Here is a 27,288-nt window from a genome sequence, read left to right as displayed (position 1 = left end):
CAAATATATTTTATTGGTATGAATTGTGAAAGCATTGCATTGTTGGTGCTCTCAGTGCAAATGGAAAAAGGGAGTGAGAGGTTTGTGAGGGACAAGGTAAAGGTGGTGTGACAGTGTTAACATCACATTCAAGTCGTAACGCCTTTACAATTAAGGTAATATCAGTGTTCCCGTTGTACATCACACATAGGTAAGATTCATTCTTTCCTTTTATTCTATGGTGTGTAGCAATTGAGGCGTAGTCTACGTTTCGACCCCTGAAGCGTGAGAAGGGTTATTTATCCCTCATGTTGGGGTCTTCATCAGGACAGAAGAGAGAGCATGTAGAATGGCGGTCGGCGAATCTTGCGTCACGTCTGGGGCCTGGTAGTGCTCCTAATCATTTTTGAAAACCTCATCTAATGGTGTGGCGAAGCTCACTGAAAATTCTTCATGAATGTGTCTTCATCTTGCGCCACCCTTCATTCTGCATATGAGCTGCAGCAGTCCGCAACATGAGGGATAAATAACCCTTCTCACGCTTCAGGGGTCGAAACGTAGACTACGCCACCTTTACCTTGTCCCTCACAAACCTCTCACTCCCTTTTTCCATTTGCACTGAGAGCACCAACAATGCAATGCTTTCACAATTCATACCGATAAAATATATTTGACTCTGAAGTTTGTGTATGCAGTTCAGATGCACAATGAATTAATCTGTATGGTGATTAAATACAATTCATCTCTTATTACTGCATACCCACTTTTTGATTACGTTAAACGTTTTGGAAGATAAACTATATAATGTGGTGCCTTAAAAATATACATTAATATAAAAGAATTGTACAAATACTTCTATTGAACTCGGACCACACCCTTTTTTTGTACCTACATAGTGACCCAGGTCCAAGAGTTCTGAGGGCTCACCCCTTTATTGAATTCCTACAAAGAACAAGCGCAGCTTAATAGCTGGGGCATAAATCTTCGACCATTTGCAAAACCTAGATACCCAGAGCCTCTGGCATTTGATTGCCAACAGCGGAAGGTACATAATCGGGTCAACCTGGACTCCCAATCACTTTCCGTACTGCGAGGTGCACGCAGCAACACCCCTGACAATCTAGAACGAAAAGAGCAAGGCATCAGAAGGCAACATGTCATGAAAGAGGCAACCCATTTAGACTGGAGCTGGTTGTCCAGGACCTTAAACAACAAGTCGGAAAAACATTGACAAAGTAAGTCTGATACCGGGAAATCCTCTAAAATTTTCAAACTCTGCTCCTGGAATATTAATGGTCTAAGAGATAAACTCATGGACATGGAACTAAACCTTTACATGCAAAGATTCGATCTTATTGCATTGCTAGAAACATGGACTTGCTCACCTCCAGCACTCCCAAGCTATACCCTGAATTTCATCTCTCCTACACAGAGCGCAAAGTTTGGCCACAAAAAGGGAGGCATCGCTATATATAGTTCAATAAGAAGCATATTTACAGTAGTGCCACTAGCACACAAACTAGACCCACTGAACGCAATGCAAGCACTACGAATCTCCATTCGGGAACAGGTCAAAAATGAGGAGATAATTCTGATAAACCTTTACTTACACCCCCGAGGAAAGAAGCAAGGAGCCCAACAGCTGAAAGAAGAGCTCATAAACCTACTAACCACAGAGAAAACAAACAGTCTGATCATCAGTGGCGATTTTAATCAGAACATGCTCAACAACCCAGCCACAGAAATCACCACAGATGAGGACCCATTCGTTTGGAAACCATGCCCTCAAGATAACTCTTCTGGAGGCAGAAGCACAAAAACAGCACAGCGACTCCTAGCGACACTAGAAGAACTAGGTCTCCGAGCACTAAATGGAAGACTTCCAGTGGATCGCCCCCAAGCGGCAACGTTCCATAGCACAACGACCAGTTCCACAATTGACTTTACCTTCCTCTCCAGCAACCTGTTTCAATCGGCAAGAGATTTCCACATCGGCTCACTAGTCTTCAGTGACCATTTACCTCAAGAAGTGACACTAGAGGCCTTCACAATCCTAAACCCTGTATGTGCCAAGTGGCACAACTCAGACTATACTGCAAATGATATACAGATAAAATGCAGAACAGAGGACCCTCAGCGCCTTCTGCTCCACGCTAAGTAAGCACTCGGAGAAACGCAAAATGTAACAACAGCTCTAATCGTGAGCTGGGAGAAATTTGCAAAAACACTACGCAACAATATGGGAAGAAAACAGGGGAATAACCGGTTTGAAGGAGCTGGCAAAGCAGAGAAGCACATGCGGTACCATAATCTTAGAAACAATGCTCATCTAAAAAACCTAAAGACTCATCAGCCAAGTACTAAGAAGTCTAAGGACAGATCTCGCCGCCAAAGAAGAGTTGAGGTGGCTAAAGTGCGACCGCAGGAGGCTGATCTGTCGACTTAAGCGAGAAGCAGAAGAGTATCTTTGGGCAAAACTCTTACAAGATGCCAAAACTAAGAACAGCGCACAATTCTGGAAAAAGATCAACAATCTGTCCAAGGAGTGGAGTCAAGGCATTAACTCTTATGTCACAGAAGATGACTGGACGATCTTTCTTAGCACGCATTTCAACGATACTGACACAAATAGCCAAAGAATATCTAGTCCCACAAAGAACACTGAGGGTCGATTAATGCTGCGCTGCGAACACCACGACCCTCAGCAGCTAGAGCAGGCAATCGCAATCACATATGCACTGATTAGCAACAGAATCTCAAAGGGAAGACGTGTGGGAGCCCCTGAACCAAATGGGATTCCCCCATACTGTTCAAGCAAGATCCGGAATATTGGGCAGTCACTCTTAAACCAAAGTTCGAAAAAATCCTGCAGACATCAATAATCCCATCATCATGGAGGGGAGCCATCATTTCACCTATCTTTGAAAAGGGAAACCAAAAAGACCCAAAAAATTATCGGCTAGTGGCCCTGCTCGACAACAAGGCCAAATACTTAGCAGGACTCCTACTAGAGGAACTGACATCATGGGCAGCTGAGGTTTCAGCAATTCCATACAACCAAACAGGCTTCTGCAAAGGTATGGGTACTACCACCAACATTTTAGCTCTTTCTTTATTAATCGATGCTGCCCTTGAAGCGAAGCAACCACTATATCTGTGCAACATTGACTACAGCTCAGCATTCGACCATGTCAAAAATTAAAAAAGCTGAACATCCCCCCGTTGCTCTTAAACCAACTAATTCTTCTGCACAGCGAGACATGGGGCAAGTCAAGTTAGGCTCTGGCGAATACCTAACAAGGAAGATCTTAACAAGCACAGGGGTAAAACAGGGCTGTGTACTGTCCCCAATACTTTTTAATCTTTTCATGAGAGAGCTATCAACGCTGCTAAATGAATGCAACTCGCATGCACCAAAGCTAGGGGGCTCCCAGCTGTCGAACCTCTTTCACGCAGACAACGTGTTACTTATTAGCCGGACCCCTGTAGGCCTACAGCGGCAGCTGGACATTACTTCAAGATATTCTGTTGCTAACAGGCTTAGCATCAATCGCGAAAAATCTAAAGTTATGTGCATTAACCTCCCCCCAAAAAAATAACACGGAATTGGCTCTTGGCATCCAGGAAGCTGGAAACGGTCTGTGATTATCGATATTTGGGGGTCATCATAGACTGCAAGGGCTACTACAAGCCGCAATGTGAAGCCATAAAAAGGAGAGGGCTAATGGTTGCAGTGGCACTCAAATGTAAAATACGTGGTCTCTGGTCCAAGCTTACTACACCTCATGAAGGTGATTCAGGCAAAATTAATCCCAGCCATCACTTATGGCAGCGAATCAATGAGGGAGAGGGAAGCTTCCTCAGTAGATGGAACAGTAGCAAAGGCGCTACGCATGATCTTTAGCCTTCCTAGGCATACATCGCCCGCTCAGATGGGACTAGAATTTGGGCTACCAAAAAAGAGCTGGCACGTAAAGGAACCGACATAAAAAGCTGGTACAAAGTAAGCAGGGGAGATCCGAAAACTCTAAATGCTCTCCTGTGGAAGGAACTTCAAGATAAAGAAACTTGACCGGCAAGGCTGTACTTGGAGGCCGCTATTGATCATCTCGGCTTACGGCAACTATGGGAACTCCTAGGCTCCCCAGCAGGCTTTAAAGAGGTGGTCAATAAGACAGTCCGAAAAGAATCATTGTTGCAGGACAAAGCCGCCTTGATAAAGCGTGCTCACGGCTGGCTTACAGTTCAATTGTACATCAAGCCCTCGCCCCAAGCTTATCTACAGACAGGCTTCTCCAAAAAAACAAAAGAGAAGTGCCTGAAATTTCGTCTAGGGCTATTGCCGTCAGCGGCGCACCTACCACCATGGTTACGGCCGCAGCTACCAATAACATGCCAACTTTGCGGGAAAAGCAAATAAAACACATTACATCTCATCGCCATCTGCAGTGAACTCATTCAAGAACATTGCTCCTTCTTGAGACCACTTTTCAACAACCGTAGGATACGGACCTGCAGGCAAGCGGTGCTTGCTTGTTTCAAAGATGATGACATCCAACTGAGCTGCCGAATGGTAAAATTCCTTGAAACAGCGGAAACCCGTTTCAAAATGTTGAAGGATACCCAAAAAACCTAGCAGCACCGCGAAGGATGAGAGGATCAATCCACCGGTACCCACAAAGAGCAAGCTACAGCTGGCACTGGCAAAGAAGTAGGCAGCATTATGTCGGCATGAGAGTCCACAAACAAACTCTAGGAGAGCATGGCCCCGGCAGGGGCCATGCTGTGGACTGCTTTACTGCTTTAACCATCAGGAAAAACAGTAGTAGCACCTAGAGAGAATTACACTAGCAGCCCACCTAAGATGCAAGAGGATATGGACCCAACAGATGGACTACCCAGCTTCCACCAAACCATCTGCTGAGAACGCTCAGGAACACCGCACCGCAGTTCATCGCATCAGCCCCTCGAGTAATGAGATCCAAAGCACGCTTGCTCCATGGTCGAGCCTGCGCTAGGCATTTGGTGAGGATGAATAATAAGCTGCATTTCCCGGTCCAGCACTAGCAGAAGGGATAAAAAACCAAGGCCCCAGAATTTCACCTAAACCTCATGTTGCCATCCACCAAGCCATGATTCTCACTAGGTGGAGGACAAGGCTGAAAGTAAACAGCCACTTTGAAATATACTGAATAACAATGACCCTTATAACAGGGATAGCCCGACTGTTATCATAATTAATCACTTTTGCTTAATTAACGCAAATATGTTTTTATTGAAGTGGCACCTTCAAAATGTTCTTATTGCACTGGCACTTTACTATGCTACCCCTCGGCCGGCAACAATGATGAACTTACTGCACATCTTATCATGATAAATAGGCTTTGTAACTGAAATCATACTTTATTTTAACATTGATGCTGCTGTCTTAGTATGTTTTTTACTGAAGGAATTATTGTCTTAATACGTGTGAATCTGACCTAACTTTTATCAACTGAACTCTTTTCTACATTGTAAAGGTTTTACATAACCATGTACAAGAAAGTTTTATTATTACCATCTGTTGTCTTTCAGAACGTACATCTCAGATTGTGAAATGTTAAAGGTTATTTGATTTTGTTAGTTAAACATATATGGTGCTTCAACATGTAAGCGTTTGTGGGAAATGTACTCTTCCATGTAGGATGAAACAGAACTACTTTAGTGGTGCTACAACAGAGATCATGGTAGGGCTAAGTTGAACCAGTTCTTGGTTCACAACTCTCTGGAAACATCACTTACTTTATAAAACACATAACATCAAAGACCTCAGCATAGTGTGTGACATAGTACTATGCATCCCTTCTAAATAAATGAAGCATTAAAGGGCACTAATTCCTAATTATCCTTGTTATGAAATCTCCTACAGATCCCACAACCCTTCTGTTGAGTTTATTGGATGAGAACCCTGATCATAACATGGCTGAGCTACCGTAGTGTGATCTACCCAAACCTTTCCCACTCCTTGACAGGTAGCAGAATCTTCTTAGGGAATCATTATTTTGCTTGGCCACTGGTTTATTCTTGGGTGCACTGGGCTCATGGCATTTGCCACACTTTCCAGATCTATCAGGTCTTTATATCAATTCCTGTTAAGTTAAAGTTGAAGCTCCATTCGTATGTAGGCAATACTAGAATCATCTTCAATCTCCCAAACAAAGTATGGATTTCATCTAGTCTGGACCTGCTACAAATGGAATGACTGAACAGTGATTAGTTGTGTGTTAATGGGGCCAAAACAGAATTCTTGCTGTCTGCCTCATGGTTGAAACTAACTGAAATTAAATTCAGACGGGCCAGACGGTGCTTAGTGCCACCCTAGCATTTCCCTTGTAGGCTGCAGTCTATGGGTGTGCTCTCTGAGCAAGATGGGCTGCTATGACCCGATCATGCCCTCGTAGCTTCATTCTAATGACGGCTTCCTGCAGTGTTGGGCTGAGTTGAACATTTTGTCAGGGCTGGTTTTGGTTTCCAGCAGCCTTGAAAACTGAAAAGTATTCCTGATACCATAGTTTCTCCTCTGGAGAAAGCTAAGGCATTTGATGCCATTTAATTGATTCCATCCTGTTTATGTACAGTAGTAGTTTCTTCATGGTAATATCTTCAACTATCAAGTTATCTCAGTTCCATTTCAAGATGAGAAGCACAGATCAGGGTTGTAAAAGTCGTAATTGATTATTTGCAGATCCTTTTAATTGGTGTACAAAGAGATCTATTCAAAAATTGTTAAATAAAAGAATTGTGCCACACGAGAAGTAGTTAATACTCCTAGGGGATATCAAAACGTAATCTCATTAAAAAAACACTGCAAAAGCTCTTCACATGTACGATTAAATCAAATCATAATTTCTCTGCACAGGGGTTACTGGAGCAATGGCCCGAGTCATCTTCAGAATCTGGTCTCTCTGTTACCTGACAACAATGAACCTGTGATTGGCAACCATGCTTTACATTGACCAATCAAAAGACTTGTTGAATTCTAGTTGTTCAAATTGGCTTTAATCTCAGTATTAAAACTGTAGGATGTAAAGCCTGAGGTCTGTGGAACTGGTGTGCTCCCATCCCTTGACTGGACTCTTGACTTTGACCAACCACTAGTTTCGCCAAACTTGTTCCCAAAGAGATAAAATGCAAAGAGGATTGCGGTGATGAGAGGAAAAAGCGTGAGGATCACCTCTGTTTTGGCAAAACTTGGCTAGTGTTGTAAGCAGAATGTAGTGATGAAAGGAAAGTGGACAGAGGTCTGACTTCCTGGTGTGACCTGCTTGTAGTCCACCTCCCCTGTCCCAATACAAAACCCTCCTGCCCCTCTTCAATACAAAGTTGGTGAATTATATCAGGCCTATATTTAATTATTCAAATAACCTTATTTAACAAGTGTATAAAGAGGTAAGACCAACCAAATTCTTAGGAGCATCTGTTTGACTAACCAACAGGGACTTGACAGCATGAAAGGGCTATAAAACATCAGCAATTAATATATACGTCACCCATCGATGGAGAACAATTGTGGACCACTAATAACCCTTCATCACATACCATGCTTCTAAAATAATCTTGATATGGCTTTTCGATTCTGAACTTTTGTTGATTTGCTGTTTTTTTCTATGTTACTCTAACTATTCTAAGTAGTCTTAGTCAGTTGAAGTCAGGCTCTCCCAGAGACGTTGTTCCTTCCCCCATTTTAAATCTAGTCTTTGACACGGTGTCCTCCGCTATCCTAGTCACAATCAATGCAACATTTTCAACAGGATTGGTCCCCCCTGTATGGAAGCAAGCAATGGCCAAAACCCTTTTAAAGAAACCAAATTTAAATCCAGAGGTGTTAGGGAACTATCGCCCCATATCATTATTGCCTGGTATTAGTAAAATTGCTGAAAAGCATCTAAACTCTGGGCTCGCTACATTTCTGGAAAGCAATAAAGGCCTTCACCCCTCCCACAATGGTTTCAGGCCCCAACAGGGGACCAAGACTGGCCTTCTGGCAGTAGTTGAGGAAACTGAAAAATCTTAGACAACGGAGGCTGCACTGCCATTGTGCTTCTGGATCTTAGCACAGCCTTCGACACAGTCAACCACCAGTTGCTTACTCAGAGACTCAGAGAAGCCGGAGTGACGGGCATGGCCCTTAAGTGGCTCTGCTCCTTCCTGGAGGACAGGTCCTTTCAGGTATTCCAAGATGAAATTACCTCTGAACCTAGGCCGCTAAGATGTGGGGTTCCCCAGGGATCTCCCCTGAGCCCCACTCTTTTCAATGTCTATATGAGTCCCTTGGTTGGCACTGTCAAACTCTTCAGCATTCAGATGGTTAAATATGCCGACGACACACAGCTGATTGTCTCTTTTAATCACCTCAACAAAACTGGCCCTGATTTAACAGGTTGCCTTAAAGAGGTTTCGTCTTGGATGGAAGCATCATTTCTGACACTCAATGGGTCCAAAACGGAGCTGATGCTACTAGGCAATCCTTCACCCAGTTTTAGTCTACCTTGGCCTAGCTGCTTTGGCCCTACTCTCTCATCTAATAAATATATTAAAAATTTAGGGGTCTGGCTGGATCACAAGCTAGATTTTGGAGAACAAGCTCGGAAGGTGGCAGGCAGCTATTTTGGGCTGCTGAGAATGTTACGAAAAGTTCTCCCCCGGATTCCTTTCCCCACCAGGAAAATGGTGCTTCAGGCCCTTATATTCGATTACGCCAACGCCCTTTATTTAGGAGCTCCTGTCACCACCATCAGGAAACTTCAAACTGCAGAATTGTGCAGCCCACCTGCTGCTGAATATTCCCAGACGACAGTCAGCTAGGACCGCTCTGGGCATTCTGCACTGGCTGCCCATTCAGGAGAGAGTTCAGTTCAAGGCATTATGCATTGCACATAAGGCACTGCTAGGTAATAGCCCGCCTATTTTTCATTCCATCATCTCTACGTATCACCCTAACAGAGTCTTGCAGTCTAGCAACAAACAGATGCCGATTGTTCCCAAAATTAGGAAAGCACGGATTGGTGGTCGCCTCTTCTTGCATAATGCAGCTAGGTTGTGGAACACTCTTCCCTTGGACATTGGTTACGAGCCCAATCATCTGGCCTTTCGGAAACGTTTAAAAACTTTTTTGTTTCCATAATGCTGGTAATTAGTTCCTGAGCTGCCGCCTCTAGCGCTGGGATGCCGAGGTAACCATGCGCTCTACAATGCTTATTCAATGCAATTCAACTAGTTTGATAAAATGCAAGACTCTAAGCTATAATCTATTTTCCCTTCTATCCACCCTTGTGAATCTATATACATGTCAGTTGAGGTAAACCCAACATCGTCAACTATATAAGCATAGATATCTTTTATAAAGTTAGTGAAAAGTGAAGATTTTAGCACAGCTTTCCCAAAATGTGCTCTTAGCTATAGTTAAATTAAACAAGTTCTGCGTTGGAGAGAGGGTACACCAGGGATGAGCGGGAGAGAGCAGTGAGTCCTCCCAAATAATGTCTACCATGTTATTTTGGAAAGTGTGAATCTTTTTTTGCATAGATTGTAAATGTTTTACTTGAAAGCAACACAGTCTTTAGCCCTTACTAAATGCCCTGAATTTTCGAAGGCCTGCGTTAACTTGCCCTTTTGTCTTTACCATGTGTTCTGACATCTGATGCGGTCACCTGTAGAGCTGACTTGTAGTAAATCATGATACCGGCAGTTTGATTCCTCGTTCCAAGAGTGTTTCATAATCTGTTTCACGTCCGATGTTTTTCATATGTGCAAGACTCGCGTGATATTTACTGAATGCGTAATGCACTTCTTTGAATACAAATCAGAAAATGGTGTTGGTCCTGTATGTCTGGTTCAATAAGAAGGGAATAAACAAGAGGTGGTAGAGGAAGTAAATTGAAATGTTAAGAAATAAAACCTGGCTGATGTGCTTGAAATACCTGGCATTTTAGGCCTACAGAGCTAACTAACGTGTTTTGAGCGCATAACACCTTGTAAGCAAAATGCCTATCTTTTTTGTTTGTTCAACATTGATCCATCTTCAACTCAAAAAAAGTTGATTTGAGCAAAATGTAATGGGTTCCTAGTGTGTGCTGCCGGACATTCTGAACATTTTGAAATCGTTTTTTTTGTAATGAATAACTTTTAGGGTGTGTGCAAACGCTGCCATATGATACGATGCTGCTTAATTTTCTAAGTGTTTTTATAAAACCTAATTGGCGTTGATATGTGCTTGTAGCGAGGTGGACCCCCTAGAATATGCTTTTCAAGATGGCTGTGGGTATTCGTGCAGACCAGACTTTGGAGTATTGATGTTGGTTGAAATTTTATGAACGGAATAGTTATATGGGGGTCGGCATAGTTTCAGTGTATACACTATATAGCCCGTAGTATCAAAAATGAGAGGTAAAAAATGCGAAAACCAACACTAAGACTTCTCAGGAAATACAACAATTTTGTACGGATTCCCATCACTCACCATTCCAGGTGACATGCTTCATCATCAGAGTCTCCTTTAACAGGGCTAGCAATCCACCCAATTGATGGAGGAGCCCAAGGATGTTTTCAAAGTTCGTAAATGCAGATGTGAGCAGATGTAATTTATGTAGTGTATGGGAAAAAGTGGTGCAGTGCAAAAAGATGTGAGGTGAATACTAAAATTGAAGCGTTATCAGACGCCTAATTTAATATTGTCTGAAAACGAACAATGGTTAAAAACAGTGCAGGAGGATAGTTTTAATAAATAGCCATCCATGAATGTATAATGGTCAACATGTTTCAGCACTAGACGGTGGAAAAGACACCAAGTGCTTTCATCAGGACCAAAATTATTATAACTGCTACTGCAAACAGTGAAAAATTAATGCAAATACTGTAAAAGGATACTTCATAGAATAGTCTTTAAACAGTGACAATTCCTCCAACCTCTCAGACAATCTACGAAAGAAACAAATGGTTTGTGCAACAGAGAGTCTAATAGGAAATAACATTTATGTCTCATTTTTCGAGTGGTTAAAATTAACCATCCCGTATTCCCAAACAATGGGTTTACACATAACATCCCCCTTACCTCAAGAGTATGGAGGAAAGGCCTCACCCCACCTGGCAACAAGCTCAGGGCAAAGGAGGCACCGCTCTAGGAAGGAAACATAACACCAAACATACATTCCATTGGTGAGTCATTCTTCCTATACATATAAAACCACAGCGCTATCTGTCTATGAAATCGATAGGAGCCCCTATCGCTCAAATTTACTCACTCATAGCCATTTGAAAAAACCCTTTTGATTGTATTCCGGGGATAAATGTCTTACATGTACCCAGATCGTACTTAGTGCATATTATGTCTAACCTAACGGTCATCTCACACCTCTATAGTTAACTACAACAAGTCCCAAAGGCCCATATGCCCATAGTCTCAAAAAAGTGCCAAAAATGTGCCCTCCTCGATATAGGTAACCTCTCTGTTGGAGAGCGTGACCTCCCATGTTCTTTATGCAAACCAAATCTCGATGGTAGTATCGCAATGGTAACAGTCATAATATAAAAGGCATGTGCTAAAAAGGATTGTTTACCCCATGCGTAGTTCTTACACCGATAATTACATAGCGCTTTGATTTACAATCGTCAGTACAGACGCTTTAATACAGACGCTTTACCCCGACATCAAATTAAAAATTCAAAAAGGGGCGAATTTACAAACAAGTCTCCATACCTTTCCGTTGGTACCTCGGGCTATCTTCTAAGCCGTCTGGGAGGTACCGACCACCGGGAGTACAGCTGTTTATAAAAATGCTAGAAGTCCCAACCGGTAACAGTGCGTGATTGCGATGGTGCGAGAAATCAGGCAGTTTCTCGCGTGATCGCACATCCAACTACAAAAATCCCCAAAGAATCATGGGATATGTCGTTTTTGAGTAATTTATGATGTGTTTGCCTATTTTAGCAAGGCAGAAACGATTTCATAAGTGAGACTGGATTTACTTTAATGAAAATAAACATTATCAAGCCTTTTTATTTTTATGGTGTTGATCGATCTTTGAAAAATAACACAGATGGTGCGAGAGTTCCAGCAGCTTCTCGCGTGATCACGCATCAGACTACAGAAATCCCCAAGGAATCATGGGATATGTAGTTTTTAAGCTATGTATGACGCATTTGCCTATTTCAACAAGGCGAGAACAATTTCATAAGTGAGACTGAATTGATTATATGCAGATAGTGTAATGTTGACTGGTCATTGCAAGATAACATAAAAAGTGGATAAATCCTATTTATATTTCAATCAGCAACATATATTCAATGGTAAAGGTATCTCAGATTGTTACAGATCGCAGGTGGCCTCTGTTTATCATAAGATAGACCACGGAATGGAGTCATTCAGCCCCTCTATGTCGCTCTTGAGTCTGAAAACCCACTTTTGTTCTCTTAATAAGAGAAACTTTGAGATGTCAGTGATGTGTTGTGGGATAAATGGCTGTTCCAATATAGTCCATGCCATGTCTTCTGGACGATGGTTCTTTTCAAGGTAATGAGAAGTGAAACGGTTAGCCTGTTTTCTACACCTTATGGTACTCATGTGTTCCATAATTCGCAATTCTACTTTGCGTGAAGTCATCCCCACATATTTCATATTGCAAGGACAGACAATTAGATAGACCACCTTCTCACTGTTGCAATTCGTGAAGCTTTTTTGAATCCAAGGACAATCCGTGCCAATGTCCACTGTTTTGGATTTTTTTGTCAGTGGACAGACTTTACATAGTCCACACGGAAAGTGTCCCTGTACCGGTGGTAAGTCCCACATGGTGTTTTGAGTTTGCGAGGTTAAACTAAGAGGTCTAGTATGAACAAGTTTGTCACGCAAATTGCTGTTACGTTTAAAAGCAACAAGAGGTTCTGGCAACGTTTCTCCCCCGAACTCATTATTGAGTTTTAGAAGTCACCACCCAGTAGCTCTGAAGGAGAACCTGCCGTTCGGGCAATTTCTGCGGTTCCGCAGGAATTGCTCGACTAGTGACAGTTTCCACAGATATGCAGATAAATTGACATCTAATCTCTTGCAAAGAGACTATCCAGTTAAATTGTTGCGTCGCGCAGCAAAGCGTGCTGTTAACAATAATCGTGACTGCCTTTTAGTAGTTAACACCAAAAAAGAGACTAATTCCAGACTAACATTTGTGAATACCTACAGTACCTAGTCCAATGAGATAACGAACACTATCCGTCGCCATTGCAAGATACTCAATATCGGGAGAGAAACATTGCCAGAACCTCTTTTTGCTTTTAAACGTAACAGCAATTTGCATGACAAACATGTTCATACTAGACCTCTTAGTTCAACCTCGCAAACTCAAAACACCACGTGGGACTTACCACCGGTACAGGGACACTTTCCGTGTGGACTATGTAAAGCCTGTGCACTGACAAAAAAATCCAAAACAGTGGACATTGGCACGGATCGTCCTTGGATTCAAAAAAAGCTTCACGAATTGCAACAGTGAGAAGGTGGTCTATCTAATTGTCTGTCCTTGCAATATGAAATATGTGGGGATGACTTCACGCAAAGTAAAATTGCGAATTATGGAACACATGAGTACCATAAGGTGTAGAAACCAGGCTACCCGTTTGACTTCTCATTACCTTAAAAAGAACCATCGTCCAGAAGACATGGCATGGACTATATTGGAACAGCCATTTATCCCACAACACATCACTGACATCTCAAAGTTTCTCTTATTAAGAGAACAAAAGTGGGTTTTCAGACTCAAGAGCGACATAGAGGGGCTGAATGACTCTATTCCGTGGTCTATCTTATGATAAACAGAATGTAATTATGGGTGTAAGAACTACACATGGGGTAAACAGTCCTTTTTAACACATGCCTTTTATATTATGACTGTTACCATTGCACTACTACCATCGAGATTTGGTTTGCACAAAGAACACGGGAGGTCACGCTCTCCAACAGAGAGGTTACCTATATCAAGAAGGGCACATTTTTTGCACTTTTTTAAAACTATGGGCATATGGGCCTTGGGACTTGTTGTAGTTTACTATAGAGGTGTGAGATGACCGTTAGGTTAGACATAATATGCACTAAGTACGATCTGCGTGCATGTAAGACATTTATCCCCGGAATACAATTAAAAGGGGTTTTTCAAATGGCTATGAGCGAGTAAATTTGAGCGATAGGGGCTCCTATTGATTTCATAGACAGATAGCGCTGTGGTTTTATATGTATAGGAAGAATGACTCACCAATGGAATTTATGTTTGGTGTTATGTTTCCTTCCTAGAGCGGTGCCTCCTTTGCCCTGAGCTTGTTGCCCGGTGGGGTGAGGCCTTTCCTCCATACTCTTGAGGTAAGGGGGATGTTATGTGTAAACCCATTGTTTGGGAATACGGGATGGTTAATTTTAACCACTCGAAAAATGAGGCATAAATGTTATTTCCTATTAGACTCTCTGTTGCACAAACCTCTTGTTTCTTTCGTAGATTGTCTGAGAGGTTGGAGGAATTGTCACTGTGTAAAGACTATTCTATGGAGTATCCTTTTACAGTATTTGCATTAATTTTTCACTTTTTTACAGTAGCAGTTATAATAATTTAGGTCCTGATGAAAGCACTTGGTGTCTTTTCCACCGTCTAGTGCTGAAACATGTTGACCATTATACATTCATGGATGGCTATTTATTAAAACTATCCTCCTGCACTGTTTTTAACCATTGTTCGTTTTCAGACAATAATAAATTAGGCATCTGATAACGCTTCAATTTTAGTATTCACCTCACATCTTTTTGCACTGCACCACTTTTTCCCATACACTACATAAGTTACATCTGCTCACTTCTGCATTTACGAACATTGAAAACATCCTTGGGCTCCTCCATCAATAGGGTTGAGTGCTAGCCCTGTTAAAGGAGACCCAGATGATGAAGCATGTCACCTGGAATGGTGAGTGATGGGAATCCGTACAAAATTGTTGTATTTCCTGAGAAGTCTTAGTGTTGGTTTTCGCATTTTTTGCCTCTCATTTTTGAGACTACGGGCTATATAGTGTGTATTGGCTATTAGTTTGTGGGGCTGCATATCCCGATTAGTCTTTAAACTTTAGGCCTCCGACCCCAAGCAAGTATTTAGTGTATTCCATAGTTTCAGTGTAGCCAAGGAGTATACGTGTTTATCAGAACAGATCTATTTGGGTTTGCTCCTTGTCCAATGGATTACTTGTTTGTCTTTGCAAGCACTGTGTGCACGTTTGAGTAGTGCTTTTCCTACTAGCCCCTTATTATTCTTATGTACAGCATTTCTAATTAACATGCTTCTGTAGCTGCCTGTAAATTGTGTTGTACTTGCTTATATATCGCAATTACTACTCTCCTGACAAGGCACTGAAGTGTTTTACAATGAGTAGTACGCTGTTCCAGAACACAAGATTAGTAGTACTGGCTGTTTGTCAGAGTGCTGTGAGGGCCTTATGATTTGTCTGCTTGGCTTAAGTTTTCTAAAAGCCATTTTTTGCAACCTGCGATCACTGGTATGTCTTGGATGGTGCTTGCCTTCTGCAGAGTATTAGGCATTGACAAAGTGTGGAGCAGCATCTGGTATGTTCCTTTGAGTTGGATTGGATATGACCAAACTACACCTTCTGATTGGCTCTAGCATTTTGGCGGGTGCATGCCGGTGCAGAGCAACAGACTTAGTCATGCGTTTTATTTATTAGTCCTGTTTGCAAGATAGATGTGGCCATCGATATGGCTTCAGAAATGTTACTGTTTCCCTGTATTGTCACATTTGTATAGTGTTTTGTGTCTCTTACAAGGCTGCAATGTGCTCCGATTTGCATCAGTATTTCGGTGCCCTTTTTTAGGTCGAGCCTGGGCAGCGCATGTGCATGCGCTGCTCTGCGAGGCATGCCCACTCTTCGCCCATATTTGCATTGGCTTGTGTCATTGCCCTTCGTAAATGCTGGCTTCTGATTTGTTTATAAGTTTGTAAGTCCCTCCATAGTACCACCTTGTTTTCATTTGTAAACTCCTATGAGGACTGGCCCTTTTACTTCAGGGTTAAAAGGTATGTCTTATTTAGTCTGCAAGCATTACTTTCTTTAATAAGTTTCAGCTACTGCAGGCACGGCATGCTTTCCTACAACATTCAGCATGCTGTGAGCGCTTTAACTTTACAAGCAGCCCGGGACAATGGCGGCCCCTTCTTTGAAATGCAATAGGTCCCGCATTTACTAGAGTTTGAGCTATTGCCATTGTAAATAGCAATGCCTTTTATTCATGTGATAATTATCAAAACAGATAAATAAAAGGCATTCTCATTTACAATGCCAATAGCTTAAACTCTCGGAAATGCAAGACCTATTGCATTGCAAATCCTTGTTTTCTTTCCCTCCAGGACATTGTGGGAGCGCACACCTATCACAGCAGATGCACAGATATCTCAAATGGCCAGCTGCACATAGGCAGAGGCCACCAAAGTGCTTTTTGGAAACAGTGCAAGGGGTATCCTTCCAGAGAACGAACATTTGTCCCAACGTCGTTCAGAACCTTTAAGAATGCACTGACCGATTGTCAGTAGGGTGCCACCCAGGTATCAGAATAAGTTATATTAGATGGTGCTCTCCTCCAGACTGCTGAATACCTTCTTTAAAACTGAACCTGAGAAAAAAAACTGGTGTCCAGAACTTGATCAGAATACTTTACAGTCAATTTTCTCTTCGCTTGAACAAGCTTGCTCAGCTAAAGTTCTATGAGCCTGCCAACTGTTGCTGCTGACTTTACCAGCGTGGGACTGTCAGGGCAACCCAGAGTCCAATGACATAAACAAATTACCTGGAAGCCTTATATTTTCTCATCAGAGATTGAAGGGCTGAATCAAGAAATAACTTATACAAGTGGAGGTGCACAGAATAATAACACTGCCTGGTGAGCATGCCGCTTACTGCAATACCTTTTATTTATTTTATTACAAAGGTCCAGCACCCAGTAGGCCTGCAAGTTAGCCATACTGAGAAGGGCATGAATACCTCCAGTGTAATTACTTTTTTCCTACTGGGCTCACTCACAATTGTCCTAGTGGTCAGACTGAAGCCGTTCCCCTCCCATATCAAGGTTGGTTCCTCCCCCACCCCCGAGTGTGAGCCGCTGACCTGAATTCGCTAGGATCAGCAGGCTGCCAGATATATGAAGGGGACAACACCATCTGACTATGTACTTGCAGATCGCTTTATCTTACCAGAGACTTTTCTCCACCTCCTATATTCCAAAACAGTTTTGATTTTGTTTTCAGAATTAGTGTTACAGTGATTTTGACTGCCATTGTCCTTCTTTTGTTTCAGCCAGTGTTTGGCATCTGCAATCATTACAATCACAAGCAGGAAGGTTTTCAAATTCATAACCCACTAAGGAGGTTTAAGTGATAAGACGGCAGTACTTCATTTTTCTGTGTGGTGTTCTTAATAAGGTATAAACCACGCCCACTTCATATTTGTCAGTATTGTTTGAACCACTCCCTTGTTGTATAGGTACTAAATTGTAATAGATTGTGTTTCTCTTTTTTAGAAATATTCAGTTATTCATCATGGTTAGTTGGCAGAGGTATAATCTTGTCCAAGGAGGGACCACCACTCTAGTCAGGTTAAGCTAGATAAACACTAAACGATAATCTGTGCTCACCCTCTGGCAGCTTGGAACAGAGCAGATAAGCTTATCTAAAGAGTCAACATATAAAGTATTTGTGCAATACACACACACACACACACAGTAACACAAGGAAAACACCACAAAAATACTCCGCACAGTTAGGAAAATAGATTATATTTTATGAGTAAAACAGGAGCAAAACGACTCAATGCCACGTGCCTGTGAGACCTTGCTGACCGCTGCCTCCGCCTACACTGCGGTCTGCAGGGCTCACAATTCAAATTCAGTCTTCATTCATTAATTTCAGAGTCCAGTAGGCAACTAACTATAATGTCCCTGAAACCTACATATTTCGACAATGTATTCCATACATATTTCATCTTTTATACCATACGCCTACACTGCGGTCAGCAGGGCTCACAATTCAAATTCAGTCTTGATTTATTAATTGCAGAGGGAATTGTACTCTATGTCCTTGGATTTTGGCAAAAGGAAGTGACAAAAAGCATTCCTTGATGTCTGTGCTGACTACTGCTTTCCATCTACACTGCGGACAGCAGGGATCACAATTCGGATCGAGTCCAGTAGGAAACAGACATTGCTCCCAGTGTGGCCCACACACACCAGGCATCATCGCTGGCTGCGCACACGCTGAATGCTCCTGAAGCCACTAACTCAGCGCACCACAAGTCATCACCACGTGGCCTTATTGAGGCAGAATTAATTAGGCAAAAGACATTTCTCCCAGTGCGGCCTGCCCAAACCACGTATCATCGCTGGCTAAACACACACTGAGAGCCACTGTTGCCACTAACTCAGTGCACCACAAGTCAACACCATGTCGTTGTGGGCCCTTGCTGACCGCTGCCTCCGGCCTAAACTGCAGTCAGCAGGTCTCACACATACCCAATCCAATCCTGACCTGCAAGGACACGCCATCATCGCTGGCTGTGCACACGCTGAGCTCTTCAGATGCCACTAACTCTGTGCATCACAATTCATGCACCCTTTATGATTGACTTTCGTGCTGTAGACACCGGACGCAACAATGTCACCTCAGGCAGGAGGAATATCCCGAAGGGACATTAACAATTTCTTCACATAAGCACGCTTACCTCTGGTGCCCCTATCTCAGTAAACCACAAATCATGGATCCTTTACAATACAATCTTTTTTGTGTGATTTAAGATCTGGTGCCCCAACCTTAGTGCATCACAAGTCATGGACCCTTTATGATTGAATCTCTGTGTGTGATCCGATAATCACTGTTGTAGTTGTTGCCAGCACCAACCATTGCCTGAGGGCTGGCTTACACTCACCCCACACGCATCCACTACAGGCGTCACTGGACATGTGAGCCTGGTAATAAAAAGGGACCCGTTCCACTATCTATTTAACTGTGTTCCTGTGTTCATTATGTATGCATGATGGCCCTGGGCCCTACCACATTACATTGTGATGTTGACTGCGCACCCAACTGTGTTACCTCTGGCAGTGGGGAAGATCTCGGTTAGGTAACTTTGTCTGGGTCATTCTATGAGTACATGGGTAGAGACTGGGTGATTAAAGTACTGCAAGGAGAGTGTATGGTGAATTTATAAGTGCTTGGGGATTGGCGGAGCGATTGGATAAGTACATATGTTGGCGTAGCTTAACCCCCGAGCACGACCTTGGCTCTAATTGGCAGCTAACCAGTGGCAACCCTGGTGGAGTGTCAGGAACATTGCAATCCAAGCCTCAGGAAAGCCGATGCTACGCACGGAGCGTGAGTAGGCACCGTGCCGGTTCCTGAGGTACCCGCCTTCTTTGCTATGGGATCCCCACAGCCTTTGCTTTAGTACCCTGGGTTCCCACCCACTAAAATCTGGACCACTGGCTAGTGTGAATACCGCACGGGTGCCTGGAAAACCAAGTCCAGGAGCTTGGAATTCTCATTGTGGTATACTGCATTCTCATTCAGTGGATACCCTCCCAGTTAGTTGATCTCTGGATCAAGGAATTCTGACTGTTGGATCCCCGTATTCCCTTCTACTGGATCTCCTAAATCGAGCTGCTGGGTCCGTGGAGCACCGGTAATAAAAGGCCCAGAATCCTGTCTGCAACATATTCCCAGCCCCACAGCTGGATTATTGACATACGGCAGATCGAATCTATGGAAATATGTAAGCGTAAGCGGAGTCGGCAGAGCCGGCGTACGCCAGTCAGGGGCGCAACTAGAGCCAAATTTCGGGGGAGGCTGATAAAAATTTCAGGGGGGGCTAATTTTCTAGTCATAGGCAGAATGGAGATGCAGGGGCTCTAAGAAGGGGTGAAAACACAACAGAGCCTCATTAACAGGTAAATAGTCATTTAAAGACAAGTGAAGTACTCGGATGCCCCGCTGAGAGCTGCGCACCCAGTGCATTCACACTAGGGGGCCGCTCTGAGAGCCGCGCCCCCAGCGGGTTAACACTAGGGGGGTCGCGCTGAGAGCTGCGCACCCGGCGCGTTCACACTAGGGGTCGTGCTGAGTGCCACGTTAGGATTGCCACTCCAAACTTTTCTAAAAAAAAAAGCGGTCCACTTCCAATAATTTACATTCGCCACAGAACCCCATCCCCTGTGGGAATGACCAATTCTTGAATGTTTTTATTAATAATTAGGAAGGGGGGGCCACGTGGTCACCCTTACCTTGTCCACTTCTGGCCCCGGAGTCCCCATCCTGGGGGCCTGGCCTCTTTGTTAGGGGCCGTGGGGGAGCCCCAATGCCCCCACGGTCCCGCCGGCTCCCTGCTAACATGCAGCTCCCCTTGCCCAAAAGCAATCCTGCTTTACTTCATTGAAGTGAGAGCAGGTTTTCCTCTTCTCGCTTCAACGTAGCAAAGCAGAGTTTGCTATGGCAGGGCAGGATCCATGCTCCTGCCCTGTCATAGAAAACAGCAATGTCCCGGGGTGGGCTCCCAGGGACATTGCAGGAGCTGGCCCTGGTGGGGTGGCAGTCCCCAGGAATATCGAGGGGTCCAGGAGGGGGGCCGTGCGGCCCCCCTCCCTCTATTTTCAAAGCGGTGGTGGTGGTGGCGGAGGTGGTGGTCCACTGGGCATCAGTGGACCATGGCCCCCCTGCATATTTAATTAAAGCCATGGGATGGCGGTCACCGGGGCTTGGGGGGGGCCTCGGAGGCCCCCCAATAATTACAAAATAAGCCCCAGGGAGGTGGCGGTCTCGAGCCTGCAGGAGGCTGCGGAGGCCCCTGCAATATAATTATACGATTGGCCCAGGAACCTGGGCAACCCGGGGGCTCATTTAAATGAAGTGGGGAAGCCCCCGCTTAATTTTTATTTGATTTAATTCGTCCAGATTCGCGCACCCAGCGTGCATTCAAACGCTTTTTTTAAATAAAAAACTATTTGGGCCTGGGGATGCTTGTGGGACTAGGGGGTCAGTGAGTTTCTACCCTGCCCCCTTTTATTCTTTTTTAATCTTTTTTTTACTGTTTTCGTGTGACTCAGTATATCTATATATATAACACTATGGATTTTTTATTTTTCCTGAGACTCCCAAGATGTTCATGAACCTGCAGTACCTCAAGTTGTCAATAGAGGTCTCTCCTCAGACAGATAAAAATTCCTCCAAATTCTTTTGCAAAGCTGCAGTACCTCACGTTGTTACTAGAAGTCCCTCTCAGGTCAGATGCAAGTGCTTCAAATGTCCAGCATCAAACTGAAGTGGTGCGGCTTTAACATATAAAATTGCACACACATTTACTGGTGAATATAAGTGCTTTCAATTAGCCAACCATGGGTGTTGATCTTTAAGTGGGTGTATAAGGGTATGCAATTAAAAATCCTCCTTAAGTAAATGTAGTCAGTGCCTGAAGTGAGCTGATCTATTCACCTAGTGGGTCTGATGTGCTGGGAGGGAGCACACATGTAGTAGTAATAAAGCAGCCTAAAGGATAAGACTGTTGAATAATAACCCTATCTATGTACATATTTTTAAATTGAACTTTTTGGAAAACACCAGGCTGGAAACTTTTTTCTAAATATCTGGATACATTCTGGTAATATTAGTATAAAGTACTAGCAGTAACAAGTCTTTTTATGTTCCTTCAATCTTGTTCTTATAAACTGTTTTTTGAGTGGCAATATGCATGTGTGGAAGTTATCAATGTTGCTTATACTAAAGGCCACAGCTTTATGCAATATATTGTAGTAGGAAAAAGCAAAATGTCAGTGGAGCAACACAACAGTTAAAGATATTTGATGAAACATTATTTTAGTCACAAATATATATGTTTAAATGTATGCATTTTACTATCGATTTTTCTTAAGCATGGCAAGGCATACATAAACCTGCAGTCACTCAAGTCTTTACTAGAGGTCCCTCTTAAGTCAGACGCAAGTGCTTGAAATATCAATCAAAAAGCTGATTGGGTGTGGTGTATACTATACTGATTTGTGCTCGTTTTCTACAGGATATATATATATATATGTATATATTGGTGCTAGTTTACAGTGATGCGTCAATATGGACTCTTTCAACAAGAGTCTTGATTGTGATGTGAATAGTTGATGAGACCCTACTGTACACAGGGAATAACAGTCACTGGGGAGCTATTTTTTAGTGTATGTATTTATGCGCTCGGACAAACTGCAATGACTCAAAGTGAAGGCATCCAATACTTTGTGTTGTGGTGGATGGAAGCATAAATCGAATTACATTTGATCAGACCAATGCAGAAAGTTATGATTTGTTGGGGAAGCATGGGAGTGCAAGACAACTAAAGCTGTCTTTATGGCAGACCTCAAAATGCCCAGCCTAATGTTGTTAAACGGTGGGGGATAGATATGTGTCTTCAAGCTCAAGCACACTCTTGGTAGATGTTTTTATCCAAGCAGCAAGCAACAAGTTAGGCTGTAGCGAGCATGGCAATTAGATTATGTCACACAGCCGAAGCGAACCACCATATTTTTTAGGCTGTGCCAGCAAGAGAGACACATCCCTGCACTGTACTCTCCAGAGCCCCAACTAGAAAGCTTGTGTATCCATGGGTGGCAATTCACAACAGTGGCTGCTCCACCACTAAGACTGTGGAACAGAATTCCTTTTACCGGAATTGCTAACATCATAATTGTTAGCATGATGTAGCTGCATATACGTATATTCATAGTTTATTTATCCGTTGATGTTAGTAACGGAAAAGTAGTTTTGTTTTCCTATATATAGGTTAAGTTGCATAGTAGTTAGAGAAACCACACTAATGCCATTTTGTATTTGTCGACTCGGGCCTGGGTAGTGATCACGTGTTGTTTTCCTGTTACGAGCAAGCCCCAATTAGTTGAGTTGCAAGACAGCTGAATTCATGATGTTCTCTCTGCTCTAGGGCCCAAGGTCGCATCTGGCTTTAGAGGTGATAAGCACATTCTTGCTGGCGCTGGGCTGTTACTCCCATGTACCGAGACGAAAGGGAGTTTCCCTTTCTGACCTTCCCCATAATAGCAGAAACAGACTTCAGAGCAGGCTTTGTGTGCCATATATGGTTCTTCCTTGAGATCTCGGACCTATTGGTAGGTTGCCAAATATGGTAATTCCATGTAATGTAACTAGGCTATGAAGCATTTGTCTCATATGTAAATCGTCAGTCTTCTCGGCGCACTGATTGGGTGTGGACGAGGGGGCTCCTCTGCGCAGAGCCTTTTTTGTTAATAAACGATTGCCTTTTCTTCACTGCCACTGACTGGTTATTTGGTAATAGTGGTTTGGCTATTGGTAAGTGTGGCCCTTAGGATATTTTTCTAGTACTACAAGCGACAGGAGCATCGCCTCACTGCTCTTTGAGCAGTGCAAAAAAAGAAAAAGAAAATTATAATAACATGAAGTTATAATAATTTTATTTTTCACTGCAGACTCGGAGCCAGGTTAGGATGGGCAGAGCTTGCCAGAGCAGGGGCAGGAGTGGTTTGCACTCACTAAGTGCACATGATGGTTTGGCCGGCCCTTGTGGGCCGGCCACACTGTCATGCGCTCTTTGCATGCTCCCCACCAGGCTGTAATGCACAGCCTGGTGAAGAACATGCACAGGCTTCCGGTCCCTCTCTGAGAGCCAAACCACGGCACCCAGACCAATCACTACAATGGGGTAAAGCAGCATCCTGATAGGCTGGGAGAGTCTGGGAGCTTCCATTCTGCCAGTGCACTGCAGAAAAAGAGGACGGAGGAGAGGTGGCAGCGGCCACAGGTAAGATTATTTTATTCTTGTTTCAGCCGCCCATCCCCCGCACCTCACCACCCCTGTTCTCCAGGCAGCCGCCACTGCTTACCAACAATGACTATATTAGAACAGATCCTGAAGTCAGAAAATGCGCTAACAATGTATCAACACAGACTACTGAGCAATGGCTACAGGCCGGTTCAATGAGTGCCTATTTGGCTCGTTGTTCCTCGTTGTTGGCAGTCACCCTTAAGCTGCAAGGAAATTCGAACAATGTCTTAAGTAAGTTTAATTAAAAGGTTAAATTGACAAGTAAAAATAAGCCAAAAGTCAGAAAAAACTGAATTGTGATTCAAAGGATATAACCAAAGCAAAAATACATCAATATATCACAGTCCATTACTGTAGAAGCGACACCGTACTGTACTGCGGGACGGCAGGACGTCTGGCTATGGTGAGGCTGACCCTCCCTCCCTTAGGTATTCATTACAGGAGCTGTTTAGGCTTAAACCTCCTGGACTTTCGTGTTCTCACAAAAGTTCCCCGGACGATTTTTTAGTATCCCCATGCTGTGGATGCTTTTCGGCAGGCCCAGGGGGCCCTGGCTTTCCTCCATCTACTCACTTACGAGAACACCATATTGACTCAGGAGTCAGCGCGCTGAGAGAAGATTGCATTCTCATCAATGCTCGCTCGTTGATTAAAAACAATATCTCTTTCAAGGAACTTGTACTCGACAGGAAACCTTCGTGGGTCTTCGTTACAGAAACGTGGGCAAAGGACTCCTCTGGTCCAGACCTTGCTGAAGCAGTCCCTGAAGGGTACTACCTGGCCCGGCAGGACAGAATGGGCCGTGTAGGAGGAGGGTTAGCGATTCTTTATAAGGACAGCTTCCACTGCCATACTATACCAGTCTCTGATCCCAAGGACATTTTCCAAGCCTTGTACTTCTCTCTAACAGGTGTCCACAAGACCTCATTCAATGGGATCCTGGTCTATCGTCCACCAGGCCCGAGAGCGGATTTTGGAGAACAGTTGCTCCATATCCTGGAACCTTATTTTGGTCGCGGAAACCTAACTGTTCTGGGAGACTTCAATTATCATCTGGAGTTGCTGGAGGCCAATGATACTCTTTCCTTGCGGGATGTTATGTCAGCATGTGGACTTACTCAATCGGTGAGAGGGGCCACCCATCGAGCGGGTCATACGCTCGACGGGATCTTTTCCAATGATGAGAGGCTGACGGTAAAAGATCCCTTTTTCCTCTCATGGTCAGATCACCTGGCCGTTCCATTCGATGTGTCCTGTCTGACCTATGATAGGACTGAAAAAATTCCGAGTAAAATGGAACTACGCAGGAATTTTAACAATATCACAAAAAGTTCCTTCGCTCCCTGGACATCTAGTTTGTCCATTTCCCAGGAGGACAGTGTCCAGTCGGCGGTCGTACAGTATGAAAAGACCGTTACCGAGGCACTGGAAGAACTGGCCCCCAATCGGGTGTGTTATTCAGCTAGGAAAAGGCCATCAGCCCCGTGGTTCTCGGAGCACCTAAAACTCCTTAGACAGGAAGTTAGGAGACGGGAGCGTCTATGGCACACTAGTTGGGATCTAAGGGACAAGGAAGCCCACATGATGTTGATAAGGAAATATAAGAGGGAAGTAATAAGGGTTAAACAAGAATACTTCACGCCCCTTACCACCTCACTCTCCTCTCCAAAAGAGATTTTCAGGATAGTGGATTCCCTTATAAACCTCCAGACACCGGATCCTGTCATTGCCAGACAAAAATCTCGGATATTTATTCCGCTCTGGAGTTGCAGAGATCTCTCACTAGTGAGCCCCCTGTCCCCGTGGATTTGGATCTTGTTCTTATTGAGAAATTCTCGCCGGGATGTTTGGAGTCCTTCCCCCCTCTCTCCTTGCAGGATTTGGAGATTCTCCTTGACAACACCAAATCCGGCTCCCCTCTAGATGCTTGCCCGCTCAAGATCCTTAAGCAGTGTAGAGACTCCCTCCTGCCCCCCCCTTGTTGACATCATGAACAGGGCCATGAGGGAGGGTATTTTTCCTCCTCAATGGAAAAATGCGGTAGTAAAATCTCTACTCAAGAAATCCTCTCTTGACCCTGGGGTATTAAAGAACTTCCGCCCCATCTCACTGCTCCCGGCTCCTGCGAAGATGTTAGAAACACACTTGAATAAACATCTCGCTGCCTTCGTAGAAAGCTCGGGCTGTCTGGACTACTCCCAGCATGGCTTCAGGAGGGAACATAGCACCGAGTCGGCCCTCACCATAGTGCTGGATAATATCCGCATGCGAGTTGATGGGGGACAGACCTCCCTCCTGATCCTTTTAGACCTTACGGCTGCCTTCGACACCCTTTCTCCCTTAATTTTAACATCTCGCCTGAGGGAGATCGGGGTCCAGGGGGCGGCTTTGGGGCTACTTACCTCTTTCCTCGATCAACGAGAGCAAAGAGTGAAGCTGGGTAAATTCCTATCTCCATCCCTGTCTGTGCAATGTGGGGTCCCCCAGGGGTCGGCGTTAAGCCCGACCCTATTTAACATATATGTGACCCCACTTGCCAGACTGATTAGATCTTTTGGGATGGAGGTAGTCTCCTATGCGGATGACACGCAGATCCTCGTCTCTCTCTCCCAGTCAGTTACTTCGACTGCCTCCAATTTTAGATCTTGTATGGAGGCAGTCGGTCAATGGATGATCTATAATTCATTAAAACTGAATGGGGAGAAGACGGAGGTGATTGTGTTTGGAGGAAAGGAGGAGGTATGGTCAGCCGATTGGTGGCCGGACTCACTGGGAGCTTGTCCTGTGCCTGCCCCTTCTGCCAAAAATCTTGGGGTCGTGATCGATTCCACCCTCAGTATGTGTCAACAGGTTAACAGAACTGTATCTACCTGTTGGGGTATTATTCACATACTGAAGAAGATTAGGCATTATCTTTCACAGCAGGCAAGGAAACAACTTGCTGTTGCCCTCATCGGCTCTCGGCTGGACTACTGCAATGCGCTGTATGCTGGACTGAATAAAAGTCTGCTGCAGCGCTTGCAGGTGGTCCAGAACGCAGCGAACAGGTTTGTTCTGGATCTACCCTGGCGCACTTCGGCTACCTCTGCCCGAAAATTGCTTCACTGGCTTCCCATAGAGGACCGTATACTTTTTAAGACCATGTGTATGACTTACAGGGCCTTAGCAAAAAGTAGCCCTACTGGAATTGGATCTATTTTGTCCCGCTATAGTCCCTCCAGGAACCTTCGTTCCTCTAACAGACTCCTCTTATCAGTCCCTCGCATTCGGAGAACCAAATGGGGTGGTAAAGCCTTTTCCATCCTGGCACCTAAGTGGTGGAACGCCCTCCCACTGGAACTAAGGTCTCTTCCCACCCTTCAGTTATTCAGAAATGCCCTGAAAACTCGTCTTTTT

The 27,288-nt window shown here is 44.0% G+C and overlaps 1 protein-coding gene across 7 annotated transcripts in view; it reads right to left on the bottom strand.

The window, feature by feature from the left end:
• Nucleotides 1-27,288, bottom strand: part of RIMS1 (regulating synaptic membrane exocytosis 1) — a 2,308,950-nt gene that overhangs the window by 1,292,579 nt on the left and 989,083 nt on the right. The window lies entirely within an intron of this gene.

The sequence above is a fragment of the Lissotriton helveticus genome, chromosome 6, assembly GCF_964261635.1.
Source record: "Lissotriton helveticus chromosome 6, aLisHel1.1, whole genome shotgun sequence".
Lineage (NCBI taxonomy): Eukaryota > Metazoa > Chordata > Amphibia > Caudata > Salamandridae > Lissotriton > Lissotriton helveticus.
Note: the sequence above shows the minus strand (reverse complement) of the source record. Positions and strands in the feature narration are given on the sequence as shown.